Source organism: Falco cherrug, chromosome 10 (assembly GCF_023634085.1).
Source record: "Falco cherrug isolate bFalChe1 chromosome 10, bFalChe1.pri, whole genome shotgun sequence".
In the NCBI taxonomy this organism is placed as follows: Eukaryota; Metazoa; Chordata; class Aves; order Falconiformes; family Falconidae; genus Falco; species Falco cherrug.
The window spans coordinates 6,896,447-6,923,803 of NC_073706.1; the positions used below are offsets into that span (position 1 = coordinate 6,896,447).

A 27,357-nucleotide genomic window follows, 5' to 3' on the forward strand; every position below is an offset into this window, starting at 1 on the left:
GGAGGGGGTGTGTGTCTGAACTGATGCAAAACTGGGAATTAAAGAATCCTCTTGAAACCCTGTACATCTTGTGGGGAAAAAAAAAAAAGATAGCAAATCATAGTTTGTCCTGTGAGCCTCCCCAGGAACAAATATCACCACATACTGCACTGTCTGAGGGGAAAATATGGCATCTGTAAGACTGTTTTGAGCTTTCAAAGGAAATATGCCCTGACCAGCTCAATAAATGAGCCAACGTTTATATGCAAGATATTCTGCAAAACTCTAGCTTTGGAAGATTCCAGCATGAAGAAATGAACCCTTTAGCAAAACTTCATTTCTACCAAATAAATAGGAAAAAAAAGACAAGAGGAACAAATCACAAAACAGATGGGTTTATGTATTTAAGAAACAGACATTAAAAAAAGAAAAAGCAAAGTTTTGGGGGACATCTTTTTCTTGAACAGCTTAAGCAGAAAAGCTTTTTGTTTCAAAGCAGCACAGAGTAAGCACCAATGTTTCTTTAAAGAAATGAGCCTGATATTGCATATTTATCAGGCACTCTAGGGATTTGTATGGCGAATACATGCCAGATATTTTAGAGAAAAGATACTAATCTGTTTATACTGCTATAAACCATGCTGCTGTGAGCAGGCATAGTATATATCCTAGCCTTATGAGGCAACTACGAAGCCCTACATGATAGACTATTGTCTATCCTCTGACTTGGATAGCAAATTCATTTTATATATTGTCTATTTCCTTATTTTCTTGGTACATCCATAATCAGGAGTCTTGTTATATTAAAAGAAAAAATGAAAACAGCTGAAGTCTTGTTAGTGGGCTGGTTTATGTAGCAAGTCACACAGAAAGCAGATAATTCAACTTATATTATTTGTCCTCTAGCCTCACACTTATTGTCTGTAATGAAATTAGATGAGAGCAGAGGCTGCCTCTTTTTTTGCATTTCTGTGGGACTTAGCATCCTGAAGCCTTGATTAAAATACAGTCTCTTTTGGTACTTCGGGAATATAAATTAATCATTTAGAAGACAAATACTACTACTAAAAAAAAAAATAAAATCTTAACAGCTGTAAGGTGAAATGCATCTGCAAGCAAAGAAACCCATTTCAAATGCCCTTTGAAATGTACTGGCATTTGTTAGAGTGGAGCCTGATATGCCAGGCTTGCATTTTTTGCATATACCTGTCATTTCCAACAGCATTCACTGCTGCCCTAACTGAATCAACTCCTTCATCATTCCTCACCAATGCACACTTTCGTCTGTGAAGTATCAGGCTGTTTTCATGATTTATTTATTTCAAGTCATTTTGTAGTAGCTGGAAAGTCAATAGGTGCAAGTTAAAATGATTTTTCTTAATTATTTAAGGCTATGGAAGATGTAAAAAAAATAATCTTAACACGAATTGAGCATTCACTAAATAATGCTCAGAGAATAAGAACCCCTAGAGTCTTTTAAAAAATAAATAAGGGACCTGACAAGCTAACTTTGAGAATAACCATCAGAATAACTAAGATTCCTAGGCACAGCCTGCCCCTGCTGATACAGGTTCCTCCTGTTGCATATTGAACAAACCCCATTGATACTGGTACACTGACACTGACAGATAAGCAACAAAGAAGATGTATGGCCACCCTCTTCTAGCCTTTGGCACTGAAATAGCATCCATTGTGTGATTAATGGATGCTGCATTTGTGAAAAGGTGCTGTCATCATTAAGGATTTCTGAAACAATGTCTGGTTTAACATGTTTTTAATGCAGCTGAGGTCAGCACTGAAAGATGTCAGCTGAACACTAGGAACTCCTGAAGCAGCTCCTGAGAGACACAGTGGTGAAGATGCAGTTGACATTCAACAGCAAAAGGCATCTAGCTTCGAACTGTAACGCCTTCCCTGGTTTTGAAGGTGTGTGCAAATCAGTAAGACAATACAATGAAATGAAGCGGGCTCATAAAGAGTACACAGCATGAGACTCTTCTAGTAAGATGAGCAAAATAAATTGTTACTAAGTGAAGTGCTATTGCCTAGGAGGACAGAACAGCATAACCAGATCAAATGCTCATTCTGTTCTACAGAGAAGTACATTAATACAAACCCTTGTCAATCAGAAGTTCCAGAAGTTTTATTCCAAATGAGCTGACTGATAATGCTTATAGAATGAGAAACCTCTCATCTAACAAATCTTCTGTTAGAACTGTCTCGAGTATAGCAGTACCTTTCATATTAAACAGAAGTTTAGACTGTTTAGAACACCAGAACTGATCAGTAGCCACTTCCCACACAAACAATGCCAGCGAAGACAAATTTTAGCTTGCTTTCCAAATCATCCCATGAATCTCATGCTTTTTCCAGGAACATCAGTAGGGGGCTTTGAGGAATGAAATTTGTTTCATACATTGTAAGAAATTTCCAGGATGCCAGCTGCTGAGTGATTTTAATATCTTGCTTGGAGCAATTTTGAGACCATGAGTCATTTTGAGAGGAGCAAGATGAAGAGGATATGATTGGCATGGTTACCACATTGTTTGTGATTTCATGAAGCCAAGCTTTCCAAGTAAGCAGTAAGGGTAGATGTAGAAACTATTGCCCAGTATGCACAGAAAGAACTTGCCTTGAGAAGAGAAAAAGTTGCTACCAAGGAACTTTTGCCGCAGACAAAAGTTGTAATATACTTTATGTGCACAGGGGGAAAGAATCAAATTCAGCTTTCACAGGTAATGATAATCACAAAGTTTGGTATAGTTTATCTATGACTAAGTCAGTTGACTTACCAACACCTGAGACTTAATGGAAGTGCGTTTGCCCAAGGAACACAAGGAAAACCTATGCCCATGTTTCTAAGATTCTTATTTGTAGATCTGTGATTATTCATGACAGTGAAGGTTAATAGGACCCAACTGCTACTGCTATTCACCATAGCTGCTAGAAATCTAGACTGACCTCCCTGTAAAATGGTGGTTTCATCACAACGCGCCTCTGCGTGAGCACAGGTAAACAACACATGATGCTGCCTTTGAAAGTGAAGGCTGAGCTCTGCCTGTATTTTTAGCTAATAATTCCCTGAACGTCCCTGTGCCCCTCTGAATTCAGATGCATAAAAAAGGGGTAGAAGCAGTCTCAGGATAAAGGTCTCCTCCCCTTCCATCATATCATATAACAGACACATGCTCCCACAGTATGGAGCTGTTGGCAGAGATGAGCATAGTGTCCTTTGTGGAATGTCACAGGCGCTCTCCAGTTCCCCACACCTGACAGAGTCAGAAGATTAAAGACAAACCTGTGGTCCTCTACTAAAAACACAGGAAAACCAGCACCACAGAGCAGGAACAGGAGTTACAGTATTCAAGTTCTCTAACCTGCTGTCCTCTCTGTCTCAGCTCTGTAAGCTGGTGATTGTTACTCAGCGTCTGTGTGGGAAAGTACAGTTTGTATAGAATCAGTGTGTGACCTCAGGAAAAGAACCCCCATATTTCTCCTGTTTCTTAGATGCTGAAAGTAAAATTTTTAATTTTTTTTTAAAAACTATAAATTGTCATTTAGCTATTGTGAGATCCTCAAAGGGAGTTTGAATAAGAAACTTTTTCTTTTATAATGCTCGAGGGAGAAGATTCTGCCTTTTAAGGAGTTCCTTGCAAGGCACTGACAGCCTTTCCAGAAAGAACTGGACAGGGGTGTACCCCCTCGTGGCTGTATGCAGGATTCTCCATGGCTGGTTTCAGACAGGAGACAACATGCTATTCACCTGAACTCTGATAAATCAGAGTAACTTCAAAAGATAGAAAACGTTTTCCTATTTATATGTCTAATCCCCTAATGTTTCAGCTGCACAGGGAATGATGAGTTCATATTATGCCTCTCATTGGGTCACAGCTTGCCTGAAGCACTCTTTACACTTTAATACAGAGCAAACCCACTGAGAGGAAAGACAGAAATTCTAAGCCCTCAAAGTCAGGGTCTGTGAAATGCAAGTCACGCTGTTCTGTTAGATCCCAATACCGCTCTTCACAAGTGATCCGAGCATTTGTGAAAAGTGATATTTGTGGCAGAGCCTAATGCAGAACACCGAAAGAGCTGCTGTGAGAAGAAAAGCCACAAAAACCTTCCTCATGATAGGAAGACAGAATCTGCCGTCCAATTCTGATCTCACTTGCTTGGCAGCATTGGTCTGTCTTTGCAGGGCCCAACATCACAAAACTTAACCTTTGCTTTAGGGAAGTCTTTCTGTGAGAATCATCACACCCAGGTTAAGCCTCACAGAATGGAGCTGCAGCTCTCATGAGACCCGAGGAATTCCATGTTTCCAACTTAGAAGTCAGTATCTTAACAGTGCGCATAGCCCTCTGACTTAGCTCCAAGCTCCATGCTTTCCCATCTTCTCTGCTGCTGCAGCGAGGCACAGAGGCGATGCACCAGGTTGAACCGAGGGGCAAGAGTTCTCTCGTCACCCTTCACCTCAGAAGAAATGTGGTGGAAGCTCATATAATAAGTCAGTACTCACTAAAATGAATAAAAGTTAGATGACAAAATGGTTGAGAGAGGTTCAGCTGGTAATTTATTCCACTGCTGAAGGCAGAAAATTTGATGACCTGAACTGCAGCATGGGCCATAGTCCCAGAGCCTCCAGCAGGAACACTGGTCCACCTCCAAATTCCACACCTATGAGGGAACAGTGATGAGATACACTACAGCAAGATACATGTGTTTTGTCATCTGAAATTAGAAATCTAAATTATTTTTTTGTTTTAAATAATCTTACATGACAAGTATTGCTGGTGTTAGCTCACAGAGAAGGTCAACCCAAAAGTGTGTCTGCCAAAAGATATTTGTCCCAGCTATGCTCCAAGCTGGCAGAAAGACAGGAATATTAAGAGGGATCAAATAAATCTAAACTGTCCATATAGACAGTAAATAAATCCATGTGTTTAGATCCCTTCCCCTAAAACAGCTCCAAAAGGCAGCAAAAGCCAGAAAAGATGAGAGAGAATCAGGCACAGGATGAAAGCCAACAAGAAACAACAGGCTGCATGTAATAAAATTTAATATAGTGCAGCTCCCATTCAAATGGGCCCAGGAGTTTAATGATGCAGCCTGACTGATCATATGAAACAGAAATGAACTGCCCAGAAACATAGATAACACCCTACTCGGCAACATTAGGAAGCAAATCAGTCACAGCCGTTGTTTGCACTGCCTTCTTTCTCTTTACTGGTAGAATACAGTTTCTGACAGTGCTTTTGCAAGCTCTTCAAGAAAGCTTCTTTTTATTTCTTGCACTGTAGCTCAGTCAAGAATGTAAAAAAAAAAAAAAGGCAGCTGATTAACAACCTGACAGTAATTGGGAAACACCTCAGGATACAAGTTCTGTTCTTCCAAGGCAAAAAGGTTAAAATTAAAATAGCTGATTTGAATGGGACTGAAAGATAAATACCAGACCCCACGGCAAATTAATAGTATGTGTAATAAAAGAAAAAAGGTTGCTGCCAGAATACTGAGATATGTACTGGGCAAGGGATCCAGGGATCCAAGACTGCTGCAGGCCATCCTGTACTAGCTTCCTGACCTCACTCTGAAAGTGTATTAAATATCAGAACTACTAGAAGAAATGTACAGCATCTCTCAGGTTCCACATAGAGGACACAAATCCTCCAGAAGAGATCAGTATAAGTGGATTCCATAAATATATGGAAGACACATATATGTATAAGGTAAGTGGATTCCATAGAGGTACTTAGGGTGAGAAGAGTAAAAAAGAATAATAGATCAGAGTAGGAATTTCTCTGAAGAAGTAATATGTTATGGGAAACAATGTGTCAAAAGATCTCAAAGTCAAAGGATTTTTTTTAAAGGGAAGAAACAAGGAAGCATACACAAGAGACGTGATGGTGATAATGAAACCCTGAACAGCGATGATGCATCCCATTAAAAACCACAGGATGAATTTAAGCATCTAGAATGTAACTACGTGAGCAGTTGGTACTGAAAACTAAGATAATGATAGATTTCTGAATTCAAAATAGTTGAAGCTACCTAACTTCTCATAGTAAAGACATAACAAGTCCTAACACCGTTTTAATTTATTCAAAGGTAGAAATAAAAAGGTGAAGCTTCAACACTGCTCTATTTTTCCTACCGAGTGAAGAGCCTTTAGAAGTCTTCAATTTGCCAGAAGGCATTTCTTCACAGACAGAGGTGGTGGCTAGAGCCCCACATCTATGGAGATGCTGCTCTGTGCTGCACCACATGGTCCTTAGGGACTTCCTGCTATTACGCCTGCCCCACGAAAAGATTTCTATGCTTCTTTGTGCTTGTTCACACCCACAAACTTTTAGCAATGCAGACGTACTTCAGTATGTAGGAATTGCTTAAGAATACCTTAGACATTACTCTTTGCCAGGCAGCAAATTTAACACTCTTAAAACATAGGATTTCAACCAATATCCGTAGCACTGTTTCCTGCAGGAGCTGCGCTGTCCTGCAAGGTTTTCTTCTCTGATATGGACTACTTCTAATGCTGAGAGGCCACAGCTACAACCAACCAACAAACCTCTTCTAATTCTGTAATACTGATACACTCCGTTTCTGTATATATTCCTCCTGTTTGGCAGGCAGGTAAGGAAACCCGTTCTGTCTCTAGCTAGTCATCTCCTTCATCAATACCCAAGCGAAGAATTAACTGAGAAACACCAGGCATTGTTGAGCATCCATTAGATTATTCCCATTATCCTGCAGAAGCTCTAACTTTTAAATTATCTTCTTTGCCTTATATCCTTGAAAAGTTTCTCTTTTCACTCTTTAAGCAATATTCCCTTTCACTCTGTTTTAGTAAGTATCATTACCATCTCAGTCCCATCTCACAAAACTAAGCTGTCAGTCATTTGATACCATTTAAATATTTGAATGTTGGCATCCTGATATGCACATTCATAATAATTAACATTGGCTATTACTTCTTCTCTGCCAAACAGTCATAACAACTTTAAAATTGGGTGCTTCTTGTACAGCTTAACTACAAAGTTTACACACTGATTTCCTTATGCATCATGTATTTGATACTACAGAATAACTGGACCACACCAGGCGATGAGGAGGAGGTAAGGTTTCTTTCACTGCATTTTAAACTGGCTGCAGTGGATGCCTTTTTTTGTCCTTGAAAGATTGATGATTCCATTATTTGTAGTACTCAGCAATAAATCTCTGAGTTTAGGCTAAAGTGAGCACTTTTCCCTACTTTGCGTCTTCCATTACACTGTTATTCATCATGTTTAATCATTCATTTACCTCTGACTGCTACTGCACTTGGGGAGGACTGGCACATTATTGATTTTTGACTTTTACCCTTTAGAAGCTGGGTAAAGGGCTTTGTGACTGCTTAATCAAAAGTGACATGACCAGGGCAGGGGAGCTGCAGACCTTGGGAAACAGCAGCTAAACAACATGCCAAGTTATGATGAAATGAAATTAAGAGTCAACAAAGAAAGCAAATTATTATAAACTGAAAATTATAGTGCATACCCCCATGAGACCACAGAGTACAAAGCACTCCTCTTCCTAGCAAAACACATTCCTTGAGAAAGAGGAGACTAAGACTGAACCAGAAGATTCACAACTTCAAATTACCACAAAAAGAAAGATGCAAAGCAGTGTTCTGTAACAAAAGTGTCAGATAATGCAATATGGCTGAACCACACGCTCTGCTGCTTATGAAACTTTCCTCAGACAGAGCATCACTTCAGCACCCCACCAGCAAGCAGGCAACAAGAACAACACGTGATGTGATATTCTGATAGCTGGCTTATTTTCTGCTTACCAGAAAACGTCAAAAGAACTCCATTCATACTTGGAAAAACATGTAGATAAACCCTTAACTTGTGCTACAATATCTAGCAAATTACGCAATAAACATTAGACGTAAGTACAGTTATTGGCTCTGTATCAACAGCATGGTAATGCTAGTTTCATATTTTAGAAAAGAGGTAAAAAAATGAAAATGCGTAAGACAGTGGTTAGAATTGTCCAGCTTCTTATATAACCCAGTTACACATACGTTCTCTCTTTAGAGAGGAGGAACTGAAAGTGGACCTAATGAAAGAGCTCAGGCTCCTATTGCTCTTTCCTGGAATCCTCAGTGGGGTTGTTTTGTTTGGGTTTTTGTTTGGTTGTTGGTTTGTTGTTGTTGTTGTTTTGTGTTTGGTTTTTTGGTTGGTTGGTTGGTTGGGTTTTTTTGTGGCCCTTGATATCTCCATCCTCTGTTCATTCATCTTAAGTTATGCCACCCCAGTTCCAGTAACCTCAGTGTAGAGTACCATGCCTTATCAAACCAGTGTGGCCACCTTCTTTTTAAACATATATTGATTACAATTTTGCCCACCTCTAATATAGTCAGAAGTAAAACTGTAAATCAAATAAAAAAATTTAAGTGCTGGGTATATCCTTTACCACCTACCTCACACATTTTACTCTCTCTAGCTCTGGATTTTACCTATCATCTCAGAAAAGTTATAAAAAGAAACCTCTGATTGTTACATAGTAGTCCCAGTAAGATAAGTAAGCACAGGTGTGCTCATAATCATGGTCCAGCAGTGCAAGCCATGCTGGCTTCACTTGTTAACATTAAAGCAACGTGCCCACATTGTTTCTCTTGAAAGGTATTATCCACCACCTAACTAATTCCCATGTAAATGTATGCCACCTGTATTAACTCCACATTTTGCAGTAAGATCCCAACTTATTATGCTGCATTTTGGATATCCACAGCCATGTAAATGCAATCACATTCTGCAACCTTCATCACCGACAATTCAGAACCGCTGTGGAAAAGAAGCTGTCACAACAAACAAGCCTGAGTCAATCTCTAATTTTACAGATCTTGCCTCAGATGAGATACCTGAATGGAACTAAGACAAGTTCTCTGGACATGGTTACTCATGCTCGTAGCTCTTCTCTGAGTAGTAGTGTAGCGCACACACATTACCTGGGACAAGAGTCAGTTAACCCTTATTGCACATAGTGGTATCTGTACTCTTATTCTGAGCCATGGTTTCCAAATGACTTGAATTCAAAAGAATGGTTTTAGATATTTAAATATTTTCCCTCTTGTGGTAAGCTTTTGAATCCTGGACAACATGAGCTGATTCCTGCCCATACAAAACACAACAGCAAGATGACCACCATAAGATGAACAAGAAAAAGGAAGTATTTTGGAAGTTGAATCATTTTGTTAATAATTAAGGAACTCTTTTGTTAAAAGATCTTTGCTTGGAAGCACAGTTCAAAATTAATCTTCCACTGATATCAACACCTTCCTGCTGGTTTGGGGTATTAACTGACCAAGTTTCAGAAATGCTGAGCACTCCAGCGAACATAATTGAAGCCAAATATACTGAGCATTTCTGAAAGTTAGGCTAGTGTCTTTCACTCAGATTTTCTCTGTTATCACCTGGAAAAGAGAAAGAACTACTATTTAACAGATTAATTTTTGGCACTGCAGGGCATATACAAGATGCTACCATAAAATTAAACATTACAACAATAATATAGAGAGTTCTATCCCCACATCTCTGCCACAAATAGCATCATTACCAAAAGTTAAGGAAGAATAAAGTTGTGTGTACAGGAGGAAGAGGAGGGAAAGAAACAGCTAAAGCCATCCCAAACACCCAACATAAAGATACTTGGCTGAAACAAACTGTCGTCGTGTCAGCAAAGTGATTTAAACGAAGTTGTGATGGTCAAAAACACCAGAAGGACTTTCAACATGCGCTTGCTCTTTTACAGCAAAATGTTGCCCCATCTCATTTTTCTTTTGAGATATGATGCTATTTCCCATTTTTTTCTTTTACATCTATTTTATTTTGTCTTCTCCCAGTTTTGCTTCTGCTCTTTGCTTGGTAAAATGGAGCACAAACACCAGGACTCATTCATCACTTGGTTATGCTAGTGTTAAGCTATAACAACTAAACCAATGAATACAGAAGTTGGAAAACAACAAATACGATCTATTGGAAGGCAGTCTGTATGCATCTTGTGAGCCAGAAGCCGTCACCCCACAAGTTTATTAAAACTATCTGAAGCAGTCAGTGGACATAGTGATTAAAATAATCTGATTAACAAAGCATATTTGTTTCCCAGAAAGCTCTTTAAAAACTTATAGTTGAAGGAATTTTGTCAACTAACTAAGCTGTCATGGGATGAACAGGAGTCCTAGCATGTGACTTTAGTGGTCAAAAAAGGAAAGGAAAGGTCAAAAGAGCTTGTCAGTTTACGTTGTGGAGAAGACCTTTAGAAGGGACCTGTGGGAATATGTATTGGTACCTACACCATAAAATATATTAATAGATATCCTAGGAACAGATGAAAAAAAGTGAGATGATGACGTGTGTTTTAAAACAACAATTATTCAGGGCAGGTTAAATTTAACAGGAAATTGAAAAAAAATTCATAATATTGAGTAATTGGCAATAAAGTAACAGGTGAAATTCAAAGTCAATAATGTAATGTATATGGAGAGAAACAAGATACACTATTCATATACTTCAATGATATCTAAAGTAGATACCGACTTTCAAAACAGACGTTCAGTTGTGACTGACAGTATTGTGAAAACGTGATCTCCGCGCCCAGCAATGATGAACAAGATAATGGGAACAGACTACAGAACAAACCAGAAAGCATAACTATGTCACCATATTGATCCTTAATCTGCCCACATCCTGAACACTGTATGCAGTTCTGTTCTCCTCCCATCTCAAAACACTGCACTACTAAAAAGTACAACAACAAAAATATAACCAAAGATAAGGAATGCCTTCTGTAGGAGGCCATAAACCAGGATTTTGTGAAGACAGAGTGGAAGATAGCAAATATAATGGGGTATATGATAAAAATAGATGAAAGCATGGAGAAAGTGGGAATGATTTTTCACCACTTACAAGTACCAGATAAAATCGAACTAAATTATCAAGCAATATGGTTAAGACAATGCATTTTTTTTCCTCCACGTACTGCACTATTAAAATGTATAACAGACTGGCAAAAGATACTCTTAAGACCAAAATACCCGGTCCAGTAAGACTCCCCTCCTTGTTGAGCACCTCACTAGTTCAGATCTCACACCTTTTATACCTAATTGTCATAAATTGAGGGGCTGGGGGGTAAGTGAGGAATGGGACAATAACCACTGTTAGTATATAAAAGTGTACTAAAAAAAAAAATATCTATTCTTAAGGCTAAAAAACTGACTTCTTGCTACAGGCAAGAAGTGGAAATCACTGCTTTACACCCAAAAACTCTCAGTCATCTACCCTACATCCACACCACTTACCTGTCAATAACTGTTAAGCTATGGTTAGTCTGCAGAAAGCAGTTCAGGTCACATGCCAGCGACCACTCTGATATCTCCAACTGATGATTAAAATAATGTATTTTGGCAAAGGCCACTGTAAATATTTTGGTGCAACTTATTTTGTCATATAAATGGGGATAGACAAGGTCTATTATCCCCAGCACGACTTCAATCTGGCTCAAAGAACTCGGGAAAACTAGTTCTGGTATGAAAGGTGGCACTACTGCAGGGGAACTGTTGTTCCCTGGCTATGTTAAATGAATAGAGATCATAGATAAACTGTTTATGAAAGTGAAGTTGATCTCTTAAAATGTGATAAATGACACAAGAAGCTCAAGAAAGGAAAAAAAATAATGATAAATCTTTAAACAGTGCGCATAAGCCTGCATATGTGCAAAGCAGCATGGGGTAACTTGCCTGGCCAGATTTTCCTATGTCTTGCAAAAGACACTCTCAAGAAGAGAGGGTCCTTTGGAAGGAATTTTAAATTTAATATTTCAGGACTGTACCATCTATGCAAATTACTAATAGAGTTTCAAAGCCCTGCCCAGTTATACCTACAAATTCTCTGCATTGCCAGTTTCTCACAATAATTACTGCATTAACATGTAACTTTATAATGTAGGAAAAGAAAATTACAGTGCTGCTAATCCATGAACATCAATAAGATTTATAAGCTTTTATATGAAAACCATTTCAAAAAGGGAAGTAAAAACAAAGTGAAAGCAATCAAATTTCGGAAATACTATTGTTTGTACACCGTACTTTATGTATAGCACAGTCACTTCAGTTGTATGATTAAAAAATATCTTCATGTATACTTCAGCATAGAGAGTGCAATAACAAAGTACAAGGTACGTATTTCTATGGGTGTTTAGTGTCTTGGCAGATCAGAAGATCAGTGGAAAAGCCTTCTGAAACCCACTTTGCTGGGATAAATCATGTCCAGTCACTCTGAAGGACAGCACAAGCAAGAACTAATTGGTCAAAGTAAAAAGAACAAACAATGAAGACAGAAAAGTGACAGGGTTTGGTGTTATCCTCACCCCTACCACCCAAGAGAGCTGCCAGATGTGAATAAAACTGCTCATCATACAATCACAGGTTTTGTTACTTTTCATGATTGAGCCAGATCGTTACATCAGACTGTTCCCACAGCCTCCTCAAGCCAAACTGAGTCCCTACTTCCATATGAAAGCAATTTTAGCACACTAAAAAAAAGCAACATAGTTTTTTTAAGGTTGGGTTTTTTTTTTTCTAGAAAGCAATTGTATAGCTGTCCCCCAAAATTCAACATCAAACTAACAGAAAAAGTCCAAAGAGACCTTAACATATTGCAAATCTCTTACAAGCTCAGGCAGAGTGAGCAATATAATTATAGGAGATATTACCTGTTCCTTCTGTAATCCTATTTCCTGCGGTCTGTGGTCAAGAAAACCATAGGACAGTGTCCTATAATTGTTACCAGAATTGTGTTTTCAAACAACTTTAAAGAGATAAGTGTCTTTTATAGTACAAAGACTTTATTTGATAACTCTTTCTTCCTAAGTATTATCATTATTTAAAGCAATTCTGAGCAGTAGGGACTCCTGTTTACTCAAATGGAAAGGTATGTTGCTACACATCTACAACAAGCAACCATTCTGACGGGCATCGCAAAAATTCAGCATCACCTTCCACTCTTACTTCAATCAAGTGCTCTCTCAATTTGCCTGGTTAGACTCGCTCATAGTAATGCTGTGACCAACTTCAATGCAGCAGTTTTGAACAAATAGCAGGGAAATAACAACTGACTCCACAAGCTGTATGCAACCTGACCAGAAGGATACTGTTCACCAAATACTGAGAGAAGACAAATTTCTGTATGATTTTTCATTATTTCTCCCCCATCCCCAGTTAAAAAAAAGAATATAAATGTTTTTCACAATATTACAAATATGATATAGTGATCAATGTATTTCATTTAAAAAATAAAAATGTCTTCATCTTAATAGTCCTATCAATTCATGTTCTGCACGATTTTCAGTTCCCCACTAACAGAAAAAGGAGCTCTGGAAGCAGACTGAGCCAATGCTTACAGTAACTACTTTTTTGATACCATGTGGGAAAGTACTGCCATTTTATTGCAGTCAGAGGTTGTGGAGTACACTACACTATAATAATGGAACACAATAATTTTCCTATTATATTTCATAATTTGAGTAAGTTGAAGCAAAATATTCAGAGCTCACACCAATCAGCAGCAGTAAATATCAGCAAAACCAGCTTAATCTGGACTGCTACTTCATATTAAAAAAAGTTATGTTTTAATATCTAAACAGTAAAGCCTTTTGGTTGGTTGGATTTTGTGCAATTGATCTAATTGTATGTTGTGCTGCAGAAAATGTGAGCTGAAGGAGCAGAGTGGCACACAGCTAGGATGGTGGGCACCCATTTCCTTTTTGAATAGGTGACCTTATTTTTTTTCAGTAAGACTAGGCCACTGCTATCCCAGTGACATACAGCATGGACATATGTGACTCATCAGATGCCAATCAGGAACCTCATTTATGCACAGCTGTCAACAGCCTCCTGAGCACAGCCAAGGTTTCTGCCTATTTGTGATTACATATTCATAACTAGGCTCAGACGAGAGAAACTGCCCGGCATTCATACTGCTGAAAACATTGACAAGTATTAGTTTGTCTTCATGATCCCAAGACCTGGATTTTCCCAAACTGGCTCACCGCTGCCTGCTAGAGGGGCAGGTGGTAAACTCACACCTAAGAAAAGTCATAAGCTTCCTCGAGCAAAGAGAAGCAGTTGGGTTCATGGTCTATTGCTCGCTGCACTAGGGCAAACAGCCTGCCACCACCGCTCTTCTAACATCATTATTCTACACTGCCAATCTCTGCACAGTGGCTGAACGCACAAGTAGTGCTTCGCTGAGCCTCTGGAACTGCTATACTCCAGACAAACTCTTCAGAATTGTCTGACTTAATTCTTTCTTTCCCTGTGCTTACCTCCTTAACTTCTTTCATTCAGCATCAAACACAGTTTGGACACAAGAGCCAAACCTATTTGCCTATATGACTTAAAATGAATATTCACTTTCTGATTCAATTCTAATGATTGACATGATTATAGCTCCCAGCAATGAGTTCCCCACACAACCTAAAAGTCTGAAAAGAGCAGCAGCAAAATTAATGGAAGCTGGGAATGGAATAATGGAAGCTTGTTACTTAGACCCCAGAGACCTTGAATTCCACAGTTTCTGGTTGGCATCGTGCACTGAATCACAGAAACATCCAGAGAGAACAAAACCGATGATGAAGTACGCTGCATCATACAATACCTGCTCTGACTACTAAGCAGTTAATTCAAACCAATGCAGAGTTTTGAGGATGTAACACATAAGCAGAGTAACTAAAGCCAAAATAATAAAGTGCTGGATATAATAAAGCAGACACATTTTAGTGTGAGAGTGCTAAATCACTCTACTTGGAACAAGTAAACTCTTCCACTACACCAAACACTGAGATAACCTCAAAGATAGCAAAGAAAGGTTGTTGATAGCTTTTAACCACTGCTCGAAGACTAAAAAGCCAGAGTCACGGTGTATCTGGTTCTCAGTGCTCGGAAGGATACTAACTGGTCAAAAACATTTATTTAAGCACACAGGTACTTACCTAGTAGGGGGCTCTCTGCTCGCCTATAACTTACTAAGGCAGCAACTAGCATGTGGGTGGCTGCTCTTAGAAGAGGATGTAGCTGTACATTTGTATTGCTTTTTCAGTGGCTATACATACACGCTTTTCTCGAGTCCAGTTGCATGCTGATGCCGACTCTGGCGTGCAGCTTGGAAAAAGAAAAAAGCAAGCTCATTTTGGCAACAGGAGGCCTTCCTGAAAGCATAGTAACTGAACTCTGACACTACTCAGCTTCTCTGAATCAACAGAGGCCATTCAATTCGGCATCTGCACAGCAAAGCTAATCACATTCAGTGTTTAAACTTTGGGGTAGACAGTGAGATGAATCAGAAATCTGAATGCTTCACAAGTAGAAAAGGAAAGCACTGGTAAGTTTTAAAAAGCCAAAACTTTCCAAGGATCCCTTAGAAGAGAAAACACGGAGATGTTTGCTTTGGAGTTTTAACTCTCCGCCCAGTAGACATACATTCTTCCATTAGTCGTCAAAACAAATACATTGCTGTCTTAACACCTCCAGTATTTAAAGTTTACTTTGCTTTGCAAATCAATTATTAAAACTTCTCTCTCATGAAAGACACTTCCTTTTCAGCATTTATTCCTCATTTATAGCACTATAAATGAAATATTTTACAAAACAAGCATTATTTCCAATAAGGCAAATCAGCTGAGAAAGGTAAATTACTGAAACTCACTGACAAGAAGTTTATGAATAATTAAGTAGCTGATATACAGCTGCATTACCATGAGCCTGTTATTCAGATTGCCATATTTCTCAGCATGACACGGGCAAGACTGTTTCTGTAGTATAAAGAGACTCTTAATTAAATCTTCGTTCCGCAGTGTACCAAAATTTATCCTTCTTTATATGAGCTCAGATCATTATATTTAATGCTAAAAAACATCCATTTTCTGCTTAAATTCACCAGACTGCTGATGAGATTTCCTTACAAACCTTCGTTGTTCCCAACTTCTACCTAAAGAATCTGTAACACTCTGTTTTAAAAGAAATTAATTGCACTACTCCGGTCTTCAGAGCAGTCATCTGAATATTACCATTCTTGAAAATTTTCCATTTTAAGATATTGTTACTATGTTGGAGTGATCTTAGCCCACAGCCATAAAATTCCATGTAATTGCCTCTGTCTTAATGACCTCAGGCTTTGAATACAATCATTGGTCTTTGCACACTGCCTGTCACTTTTAGTGCTTGAGTATTGACATTGTATCTCTTTTAGGTTCTTTGCAACCCTTTAATGACTATGCCAATTAATAATGCATTGCTCGCTCTCCTCTATCTAATTTTAATTGCTGTAATTTATGTCCCTAGACAATTCTTGCACTACAGATGTAATCTATACCACCAAGACTGACTTAGAAGATCACACTCCCAAGGTCCCTAGCAGATAAACAACACAATTTCAAGTTCATAGACATCATCTACAATTGACATCAATTACTGTTCAAGGAAACAAGTCATGACATTACAGGTAACAAACAGATCATTTTTACGTTCTGGAGCAGAGTGGACTTCTCCAGCAGGGCTTTGACAATTAATTACAGCTTCACAGACAGTGCTTTATGGAGATACTCAGACACTTTGAAAGGGAAAATTCCACCTAAAATTAGCAAAGAGAGAGGTTCTGCACTTCTTCAACAGGGCGAGGCCTATATTGCTATACAGAATATATGAGAATATTGCTATTCTCAGAAATATATAAAGAACACCTGTGAGGTAGTATTGGACAGTGGCATAAACACTCTGGTTCTTACTTAAAGCCTGAGACAATGCATAAGACAAGCTTCAGCTTGTTATTAAAACATATTTGCAGAGCTCATGGGTACAAAATCACACAGGAAAAAATAAAAGTGATGTTTATAACTAATCTCTACTCAGCTCTACAGACAGCCCAAAACGAAGGATATAACCATATTAGATTATTATTCTGTTCATCCCTTTGCCAGTTTTAGGGATGCTTCACAAATCATATTCCAGTGTTTCACTTAATACTTATTTTGATATACTTTTATTATGACTCACTTATTTCAATCCACAGCCCTGTAAAGTTCAGTCCCTCTGTTTTTACTGTCATCTCTTATTACCTTCAATCCACCTCACCAAAACCATAAAGCTCCTTGTGCCAGTTGCTTCCACTTCTTTTCCACAGCTAAATATCTTTCTGGCCCAGCACATGACACTCTTCTCTCCCTAACAATCTTCCTCAAGCACATTGGCCTGTTCATCTCTTTCCAAAGGACACAGAAACATTAGTACAGCCTACAGCCTGTTATCTACATGCGTCTAACTAAGCACGCTATAATGCACTCAATTTACCTGGTAGAGTCTCACACTGAACTGGAATATTTTCTCTTCTCAGTGAGTCAAAAGCCATTAAAGATACAATAAAAATGTCAGTTTTAAACAAAATTGTATTTCTCCTTTCCAAAGATTAAAGGTTCAACATTAACAAAGTTAAAAATCTCCATGAAAAGAATGCGAAATGGGTAACTTGCCTGCTATCTCAGTAGCAAACTGTATACGCTATATATAATGTATTTGGAGTTCAGCAAAACATAATGCTATTGCAGGTTACTTGAAGACTATTCAGCCCTGCCAGGTTCAGCGTTGTAAAAGCATGGGAGTAGAGATCCAGGACATAATCTGGTATTTATGTTATTGATATAAGTACTATATTTCATAGGGTACAAAAACATTAAAATGATTGCCATCAAGCACAGCAATAACCATAGTTCTTATGCAACAAATACGCATTATGTTAAACAATCAAATAAATTTACTTGTACAAGTGTCACAGACAGTGTAATTTGTCCCAGTCACCTTTAATTGATCCTTTCTCTTTAAATACGGTGTTGTTTTTTTAATATATGGGATCACTAAATGAAAGACAGAACGAAAAGCAAAACTTAACTGTGGCTTGCAATGCATCTATCATCATTCAACTTCCAAACACCTACTAATGAATCTTTGAAATAGTACACATCTTTAACTAGTCTCTAGTGAACTATATTCTTATATGCTATCCTCAGAACTAATCTAAAATGCGCCATAAATTTACTGGCACAGAGCCAACATGAAACAGGTTAAAGAAATGTGACCTCTCTTCTATTAAAGCTGAGGACTCATTTGCTGTTAATTACTTCTAATAGCCATAAAAGTGGAAGGATGGTAGAAACAGCCAGGTAGGGTGGAACAGCATTCGGAGCCCTTTAACTACACCTGCGTAACTCCCTCTGGAACTTGAAAGTAAACCTAAAATCCCTCAATTGCTGAAGCCCCTTTTCTGGTGGCAAAAAGCTATTTAGGTTGCTGGCAAGATACATCTCAGTGCTTTCACGCAGCTGGCTCACATGCAAAGGATAACAAGCTGTTATTACTTACTACACTCATCAAGCAGTACACAATGGTATGGACCTGAAGGTTCCCATCACCCTTCCACTGACTGGCCTGCAGTAGTCTTCCACATGACAGCAAAAGCTAACACAGCAAAACCAAAAAATCCCAAGCAGTAACAAAACCTCCCGCCACCACAAAAAGCACATTTAACTGGAAATCATTACACTAACATTTAACTATTAATGACTTCTCCTGAATGTCTGAGAAATTACTTAAAGCAATGCTTTTCCACAGTTGATAGCTTAGATTGCAACGGCCACCATTTCCCGGGTGTTATAACAGTATCTCAGAAGCACTGTACGTGCTAAACTACAAATGAAGCCGAACACGTGCTTATGACAATTACACTGTAAAATGCCATAAAAATGCAAAGTCATCTAGATAAATCAATCCCCCATATTCCTCAACTAATCACAACATTTTAATCTAAATTGTGTCACGCCTATGTTCCCCTTGCCTGAAATGGTGGCAGTCATGATACCTGATTTGAAATTACTCTAATAATCACAAAGTATTTAGATATTACATTGATAGCCATTCTAAAAGAACCAAAGCAGTTAATAATTCTGCATTCAGGTTCACTATTGTACAGTGCCTGATAACCCAGGCATCAGGACAGTAAAAAGTAAGTGCTGCAGTTATCTGATGCAGTAAGCTCCATCTGTCCTGCATATCGAATGAGGGAAAACAAAAAACAAACCTTTATGACACGGTCACACATAACAATAATAACCTTGTGCAAGGGACCAAACTAACAGAACACTCGAGCACCCAACTTTACAAGCATAAAATTAACTTTAAAAGGAGGTGGGTGCGTGTTTAAGTATTTAACTACAGTAGAGCCTCAGCTGTGAAAACAATGGTGATGCTCAGTCACAAGCAGTTCAAATTCAAAATGGCAACTCTCCCAAAGATATTCTCCGCTCTCTCATCACCCTCTCTTTAGCGACAAAGATTTTTCACTCCCCTACCCCTTTAGGCTTAATTTTCCCATGACCAGAGACAAAGTTGCAGCTTTTGAGGACCTTACACAGTCAAGGAGCATACACAAGTAAAATGAAATTGAATCTGTGCATGCAAGAGCAGCACATTTCTCCATGAGCAACTCTTACTAGCAAAGTTACTGGCTGCAGAAAAGTCAAGGATGGGTGCCAAAAGTACCACTGTTTCCATTAAAACTCCTCGTTTAAAAGGCAAAGCCAGATTCCTAGGACAGTGGAGGAAATCATCATAATAAAGATGTAGTTCTGCTGAAAGCCACACACAATAGCAAGGTCAGCAGAGCGGTGTCTCAGTGTGATTTAGAATTAGGCTTATAATAGGTTTCTCTAGTAGCTCAGATGTGAACTACTAAGCAATTTTTTCTTGCTCTTGCTGTATCATACTAGGAACAGTTATAAGTATGTCCCAAGTATGTCAGCCAAGGAAAATGCCTAACAGCTTTATATAAAGAAAAAAAAACAACCAATACCCCAAACCCTAAAAAGCCCCTTAAATCTACTTTGTTGTATTCCTTTAACTTCTGAAGGATAGGGCATTACTGCCAAAAGCCTGAACCGTAGCAAAGCTAAAGCCTACATGCTCCAAATTCCCAAGATTGGAACAGCTATAAAGAAGTTTGCAGCCACTACAACTAGCAGCTGCTGGTGCTGTAAATAATTTTAATTAGAGAGCTTTTGCAGTGTTTCTCATTATCCATATACTTAAGTACAATCAGACTCAAAGGCTGTGCAATTACTTCCTTGGTCTACAACACAACAACTCAAGCTATGCAAAAGATTCACAGCGAAACCTAAAAGTTTTGAAAGGTAAAGCTTGCTCATCTTTATTCCACTGCTTGCAGTGGATTATTTTTTTTTTAAATAGTAGAGAAAAACAGTTGTTCAATTTTTATGACCACACAACAGGGTTTGTTTAAAAAAAAATATTAACCAAACAAAAAACATGCACACAAATCCAACCAGCACCACACTCCACAACTGTTTTTATTCAATATTAGGCAAGATATTTGTTCTTTATAAAATGACATAAAAGACACTCTGGTGTCTTTGCATTGCTAACACTGCATGTTCAATTGAAATAAAATTACAGAATCCTGAAACTGACACTAAATCCAAAGTAATCAATATTGTAAGTAATTTCTCAGTCATGCCCTAAACAGAAGCATAATATGAAACTTTCTATGCCAAAAGTCCTCTGCACAAGGGGTAAAGACACATTACAGCAACAATGGAGGAATAAAAACCTACCTCATATTCAAGAAAGTTCAAATTCCCTAACATTAATGACTGGCTGCATTTCAATTGGGGCATATTTTGTTCTTCATAGACAAAACCCACTATGAAGAGAAATACAGAAAAATATGATTGGAATCGTGACTACAGATCATAATCTCTTCAGGTTCATTGAAAAGAAGGGACAGAAAACCATACTGAGCAATTCATCTAGTCAATTCTTCACAAAAAAAGCTTCCTCTCTTCTGTGAGGGCTATTGACTACAGAACACTTCCAGACATGAAAAAAATGGATGGCCAAACCTTCAGACTGGCAATGGCACAACCCACCAAGACAGTGAGTTACACCCACTGGTGGTTATTCCCCCGCCCCGGTCCTCCTTATGTGCATTTACCCTGCACCATGTTCTTTCCCATTAGCATTGCAGTAAAGCAGTAGGTCCTTGCTTAAAACTGTAATTGCAAAATAACAGGGCGAAGCGTGGAAAGAGAGTGCAAAGGACTGAAAAAGAAGACATACCAAACTGAATTTTAGAGTGTTCAGAAAGCAATGAAAAGGGAATGACAAAGACAGCTCTCAAAATGCAAGAGAAAGAAATAGAGCAGTGCAGAAGAGAGGGAATATGAACAGCTTGTCTAAACAGAAACATCAGAGGTAATTAGCAAAAAAGCAGCACAGATGTTTGCTTCCCTGCTCCAATAAAAGGTAAATGAACTGATCTTTAAATAGGACATGCTTTAAAGATTCCAACCTGGCTGAGCTCAGCTATAGTATTAATTACACCAATCTGTCATCTGAATTTATTGTGAAGATCAGCGTTTAGGACCAAGGTACTGCAACAAGATTACCTGTAACAGTCATTTTTGTAACTTCCTTCTATGAGTGGGACAGCTAACAGCAAGACTAATTCCGCCAGCAAGGTATGTAAGAAAAGAAGCACCTAGTAGAAATAGCAAAGATCAGAGAAGAGGAAGATGGACTGTATTTGCATCGCATTGTGCTGGTACGTACTACCAGACACTCACAGCCTTGGTTTCAGATTCAGACCACAGGTCTTAAACTGATGAGGACAGAAAACTGTCTGGAAGTACATGAAAAAGATGTATTACATGCAGAATACTGGACACAGGACAGACATACTTCAATACAAGACAAATATGACAGGTTTAAAAAAAAAAATATCTTTGCAGATTATCTTAGTAACTTAGAACACTGGAACCACAAACCTGACAGTTTCATAGAGTCAAGAGTATATTTTAGTACTACTTGGTTGAGAAGCCACAGTATCAGTGAACTATATCCAGAATTTCAAATCCCTTTTGCACACACCAGATCATAGTCAGAAATCAATGCATTTATTAAGCTTAACACAACTACACTGATGTACAATAATGCTTCCTTTTTCCAAGTTATCTCAGAAAAGCAGTGCTTTCTGTAGAGATCAACCACCAGAAAAATACTTGAAAATTTTTCAGCTGTCAGGAAAATACTTGCTTTCTGTTATTTGACAAAGGAAATTTCCTGACAACAGAAAATAAAGTTATTTTTTGCATACAAAAAGGAAACTTTGAGTTCTATTCCTCAGGCGAAACTACTCATTAGTAAATCAAACTCTGACCATGTCTACACATCTCCTCATGGAATGTATGAATGAATTTTAAGTCCACAGAGACCAGACAATTAACATAGTACAAGACAGTTTTACACTCACAAGGTCAGCAACTGGTCTGCTGTAGAGGAACGCTGAGGCAAGTAATCAAGTTTTCCAGTATTAGCATCTGTAAAATATTACCATGAACAAATTGTTAAGTGATTCACTAGTGTGCACAGTTTTGCTTTTATTTACATATATAACTAAAGCAGTCCACTCATCAAAATCAGACTTTAGGAACACATGGCAAATACCTCAGTTTGAGGTTTCCTCCAAAGAGGCAGTGTAACAGCATCGCTATATTCCCACTTCCAAGGTACCAGTTTATTCACAACATTAAAAACTTTCCCCATTAGGCTACTAACAGCACTCTGTACAACACCTGCAGGAAGCACTTCCATGCAACCATTAACTAGCATCAAGTAAATACTGATATGACCGATTTCTTTGGATGAAGTATCTGGCAAAGGTGAGAACACCACCACCAATGAAACCACAGCATTTCGCAAAACTACCTGTAAGCAGTCTTTTATTTTCCTGTTACAGAATTAGTTTTAGGAAATGCTGCTCCTAACTTTAGCCTCTCAGGTATTCTTTTCTCCTTCAAAATACCAAAGTGTGTTTTTTCCCTGGTGTGCAGTACTAGCTAGTTCCCTGCCACGCTTTCCACACACCATTGTACTACTAGCCTTGAGCAAGGACTGATACGCTACTTTGCTCACTCCCAAGTTCTTGTGTCACTGATACTGTATGGGCATTATATTTAGTAGTGAAGGTAGTCAGGGATTAAAAAAAAATAAAAATAATAAAATAATCAAATCTTGCTGATCTCATTATTACTAGTACAAGTTAAGAAACAAAGATTCCTCGCCAGGACAGTCTGCAGTCTCTGTTAGGCATGTGCAGTCTTGCAGGCTGTGACTGTGACACATGCCAACACCACAATTTCTCAAAGTCAAGAAGTTGGCTCTTAACACATTTCATATTCCTTATGACTCTTTTTCATATTAGGATCACTTCCAGATCTGGTCCATAGTAGATTTTTCAACCTCTACTGTTACAAAGAAAAATATAACGAGTTATTTCTGATAATACTAGTTACAGTGTTGCATGCATAAACCTGAGGAAAGCTGAAATAGACCCCACTGGGGCACTGCAGCATCAATACTATACATCAATAAACGTATCTGTATACACAGACACTATCATTTTAGTGAATTCTCAGACAATGTAATTTTCAGAAGTGCTGAAGTCTCAAACCTGCAGGTAGGGGAAGTAGGGCTCTAAATAGTCAGCCCAACAGAAAACCCTGGATTACTAAAAACCTGTTTAAAGCAGCAAATGCTATTTGTACTACTCACTGGCTGTAGTTTAGTTTTCAAGTCTAAATTAAGTCATCGTAAAACTAGATTACTTATGTGGAGAGGAAGATTTAAAATAACAAGTATTAAGAAAAATTTTAAGTTACCATTCAGCTAGTATTACTAATTTGCACACCAGAAGCAACAGCTTAATGTCAGAAAAAACATACTGCTTAAAGGGAAAGAAGGCTTAAAAATTGGCACTGCATTAAGAAATCAATGAATCACAAAACCAGTTTACTATGATACACATCCCAGCTATTCAGATGTCTTGAAGGTTGTATCATAAACTTAGGACTTTTAACCAAGAGTTACTTTTATATAAATAATCTTTTAAACAAAGCTGATTATATATAAATCTCTTAGTTGCAGTCATTCTAGTGTCTATTACAGCAGACACGGAACGTGAGCAGTGTTTTTTTTTCCTGAGAACAAGGTGCAACTACTGACAGCAAACAGTTATTTAACTACTTTCTACTAGGAAGTGATACCTTGTACTTGAGTACTTTATGCATTTGTTAGAAAGCATCAAGATCACTTTTAGAAAGGGTCCTGAAAGCTTTTGCTATGAAAAATGGACATATTTTCAGATAGCTATTGCATTATTTTATAGAAGATTGTAAGTTCTCCTTTAAGCTCCTGGCTAGCGCAAATCTTTCAATATCTTATAAAAAATATTGGAACCAAGCCACAGTAACCTCTTCACACGTCAGGCTGTTCATGGATCCTATTTCACGGCTCATTCAAAAGGAAGATTAGAAGGACTTTTTCCATTTCATATATTAAATGGTTTAATTCACAAGGGATTTGTGTCAATGTAAGTATCTAAAAATAGCACACTTTCTGTATAAATCATATTTTTTCATCCTGATTAAGCCATGTTGCACCTGCAGTCACCCACTGCCACTCTGTGTTTCAAAGCACAAGCCCTACTCAGCCTGGATCTTTGAACTCAACTCCTGTTTTCTAATAAAGTAAAAAACCACAATTATTAACTCATTTTATTATGTCATCAATAGTAATAATAATGTGTCCACAGAAAGAAGAAAAACATCAGAAAAATACTAATTTACAAAGAACTTGAAACCACCCAAAGAATTTGCAGTTGTGTTCTTTCAGTAAGGACTGAAACTGATGTCTACTGTGACTTCTGCAGAAAGCAACACTAAATGTTTTAGTAAAGACTAATGAAAGTTGGCTGTTGAGTTTGGGCTTTTTTTCGGGGGTGTGGGGGGGGTTATACAATTTTTTTTTATCTTTGCTGCAATTTATCCTATCCTAGTGACAAATATTGGAGGACCCCAAGTAAGACAGACCTCCAACATCCACTTTGTCTCCCCAGAGCAGCTCTTCCCCCAGCATATGACCTCAGGATTATATTGGCAAATCTGTTACCTCTTGTGTCTTAACAAGATCACAAACTGAATCAGCTTAACTGGAAAACATAAATAATTAAATAACGTGCTAAGTAACTTTCCTCAGCAATCAAAGGAAGATATAAACAGTTTACAGCCAAAATCCAGTTTCTGTACTACTTGCACTCATGGTTTTATTATGTGCACTTACAGCTTTTTTATGAGCAATATGGTAAACTGTATCCAGCTATTTTCTTGCACTATTACAAAATATATAATACATTGATTAGCCTGTAAATTCTATTTACAACTTTTGTCCAGCAGTAATGTATTTCACTATTTACAAAGCTGTTACTACAGTAAATCATTGCAGGAGGCAAACATAAGATACTATATTAGATTTGGATAGTCTGCTGCTGAATTGTCCCAAGAGAAAAGCAAAGAACAAACCTGTGCTTCCCGAGACTCACCATTCCCTTGTCAGCAAACATGTGACAGACATCACAGCAATATGCACATTTCATCCTCCTATAGTGTATAGCGCTGGTTCTAATAGAGGACGACAACTTACTAGTTTTGTCAGCGAGGATTTTTCGGGGTTTTTTTGCTGAACAAGAGAAATGTCTTAGGAGGAGCTAAGTGACATGTCTAGTTAGTTGGTACAATATGCTAAGTCTGATTGATGTGCTCAGACAGCAATACAGTGTGGTAATACGCCAGCTCCAGAAACTTAAGCACAAAGAGTATGCTAGCGCATTGCTTAACACACTTAATGAGCCCTGAATCTGAGCAGAGCTAATTAATCCAACTGCAAACTTTTCACAGCTGATGACTGTGCTCCTAATTTGCTATACAGAGGCAAGGGGAAGGGGAAGGCTGAGCTGGGACGTATGAAAAATTGCCGAGAAGTTAGAACTGTGGCTGAAGTCAGTTTTTTCCACAGTGTAGAAAGACCTATGTAAGAGTAAACTAACTCCAGCTGAGCAGCCCTCCACTAGCCAAAGCAGCAGCAAAAAAGCGCACAAAGGATACTTCTTGACCTCTATCTTTGTCTCAATTCATCACTTGCAAAGTGTACCTATAAACTTTTCCTTCAAAAGGTGCAGTAGGAAAACTATTAATTTTTGCAAAATATTACAGTGTTATTTGATGGGAATGATGAAAAATTTGTACAAAGACATCTGCATTAAGTAACCTGCTCAGACTGTATGTAGTAATGTCTATTGTTGCACTTGTCAGCACTTCACTGCTGGATTCTGCAACACTGCAAGGGAATTGTTCTAACATGTTAGTGGCAAAGCTCACTAAAATAAAACTTTAAGCACTTTGGAGTAGAGTGTACTAAAAGTCCCAAGAATAAAGTAAGAATCTAATTTTTAGCAGTGATGCTGGCAAACAGAATTCATACTGCTTGAAAACATACTGTACACCGACTCCCACAACATGTTTGAGTTTTGGAACATTGATTAGTCATCAGTTTCAGAAATACATTTCATTAAAAATTACTAGGCATGAGTAATGATCACAGTATTTTAAGCATAAACAGTCTGATAAACTGATTTTCCATCGTCTTGCCCTGTGTAACCTACACCTTTAAACTTCTTGGAGCAGGGAATAGCTCATGATCAGTGCTTGTTGACACAGAGGAATATGGTGTTCAAGAAAAAAAAAGGGGTAAAAAGTTTTACAACTTGACAGTGAAAATACTATTTCATTAATTTGATAATAAAAGCAAAGTTGCATGAATATTATATATCAGAATAGAATTTAAGTCCAACAGTAAGTGCTTATTGCACAATGATGAGGTAAAAACACTAACTAAATTATGTTGTCTTCCATATCCTGAGAGAGAACTGGGCTAGTTACAAGAAGCAATTTCTTTTTTAGTCACAACCAAGGAAGCCCTGGCTATCACTTACTTATTTTAAAATTTACAGGGCTTCAGAAACCCAAGTAGCTTTTGCATAGATTCATGTAGACTGCACACTTGGCAAATAGGGTTAGCATGAAGTAAATCATATTGCTCTAACTCCAGACAGCAAATTTCAAACCCAGAAGAGATTTAAAAGGTAGCATGCAACACTGTCCAGCAGAATATAATCAAGTAGCAGAGTTCAGCCCTCGTATCTCACAAGACGACATCTGGAAATAGAGAACAGAAGATAGGTACAGAAAAAGCCTTGCTTTCTCAGAAATACAATAAAACCCAATGCATTTGTTTACAGTTACTCATGATTCTCAAAAACTTGTTGAGCTGCATTTTTACAGGGCAATTCTAAATCTTTCATCTTCCTTTCTCCCAGGACATTCTCA

The 27,357-nt window shown here is 38.0% G+C and overlaps 1 protein-coding gene across 12 annotated transcripts in view; it reads right to left on the bottom strand.

The window, feature by feature from the left end:
* Positions 1-27,357, bottom strand: part of SULF2 (sulfatase 2) — a 163,606-nt gene that overhangs the window by 89,877 nt on the left and 46,372 nt on the right. For 3 of the 12 annotated variants that reach the window (XM_055721675.1, XM_055721678.1, XM_055721671.1), the window contains exon 3: positions 22,389-22,455. The exons of the other annotated variants lie outside the window; for them this stretch is intronic. The gene's annotated coding sequence lies outside the window, so the exon portion shown is untranslated. The remainder of the gene's footprint in view (positions 1-22,388; positions 22,456-27,357) is intronic. 12 annotated transcript variants of the gene reach the window in all.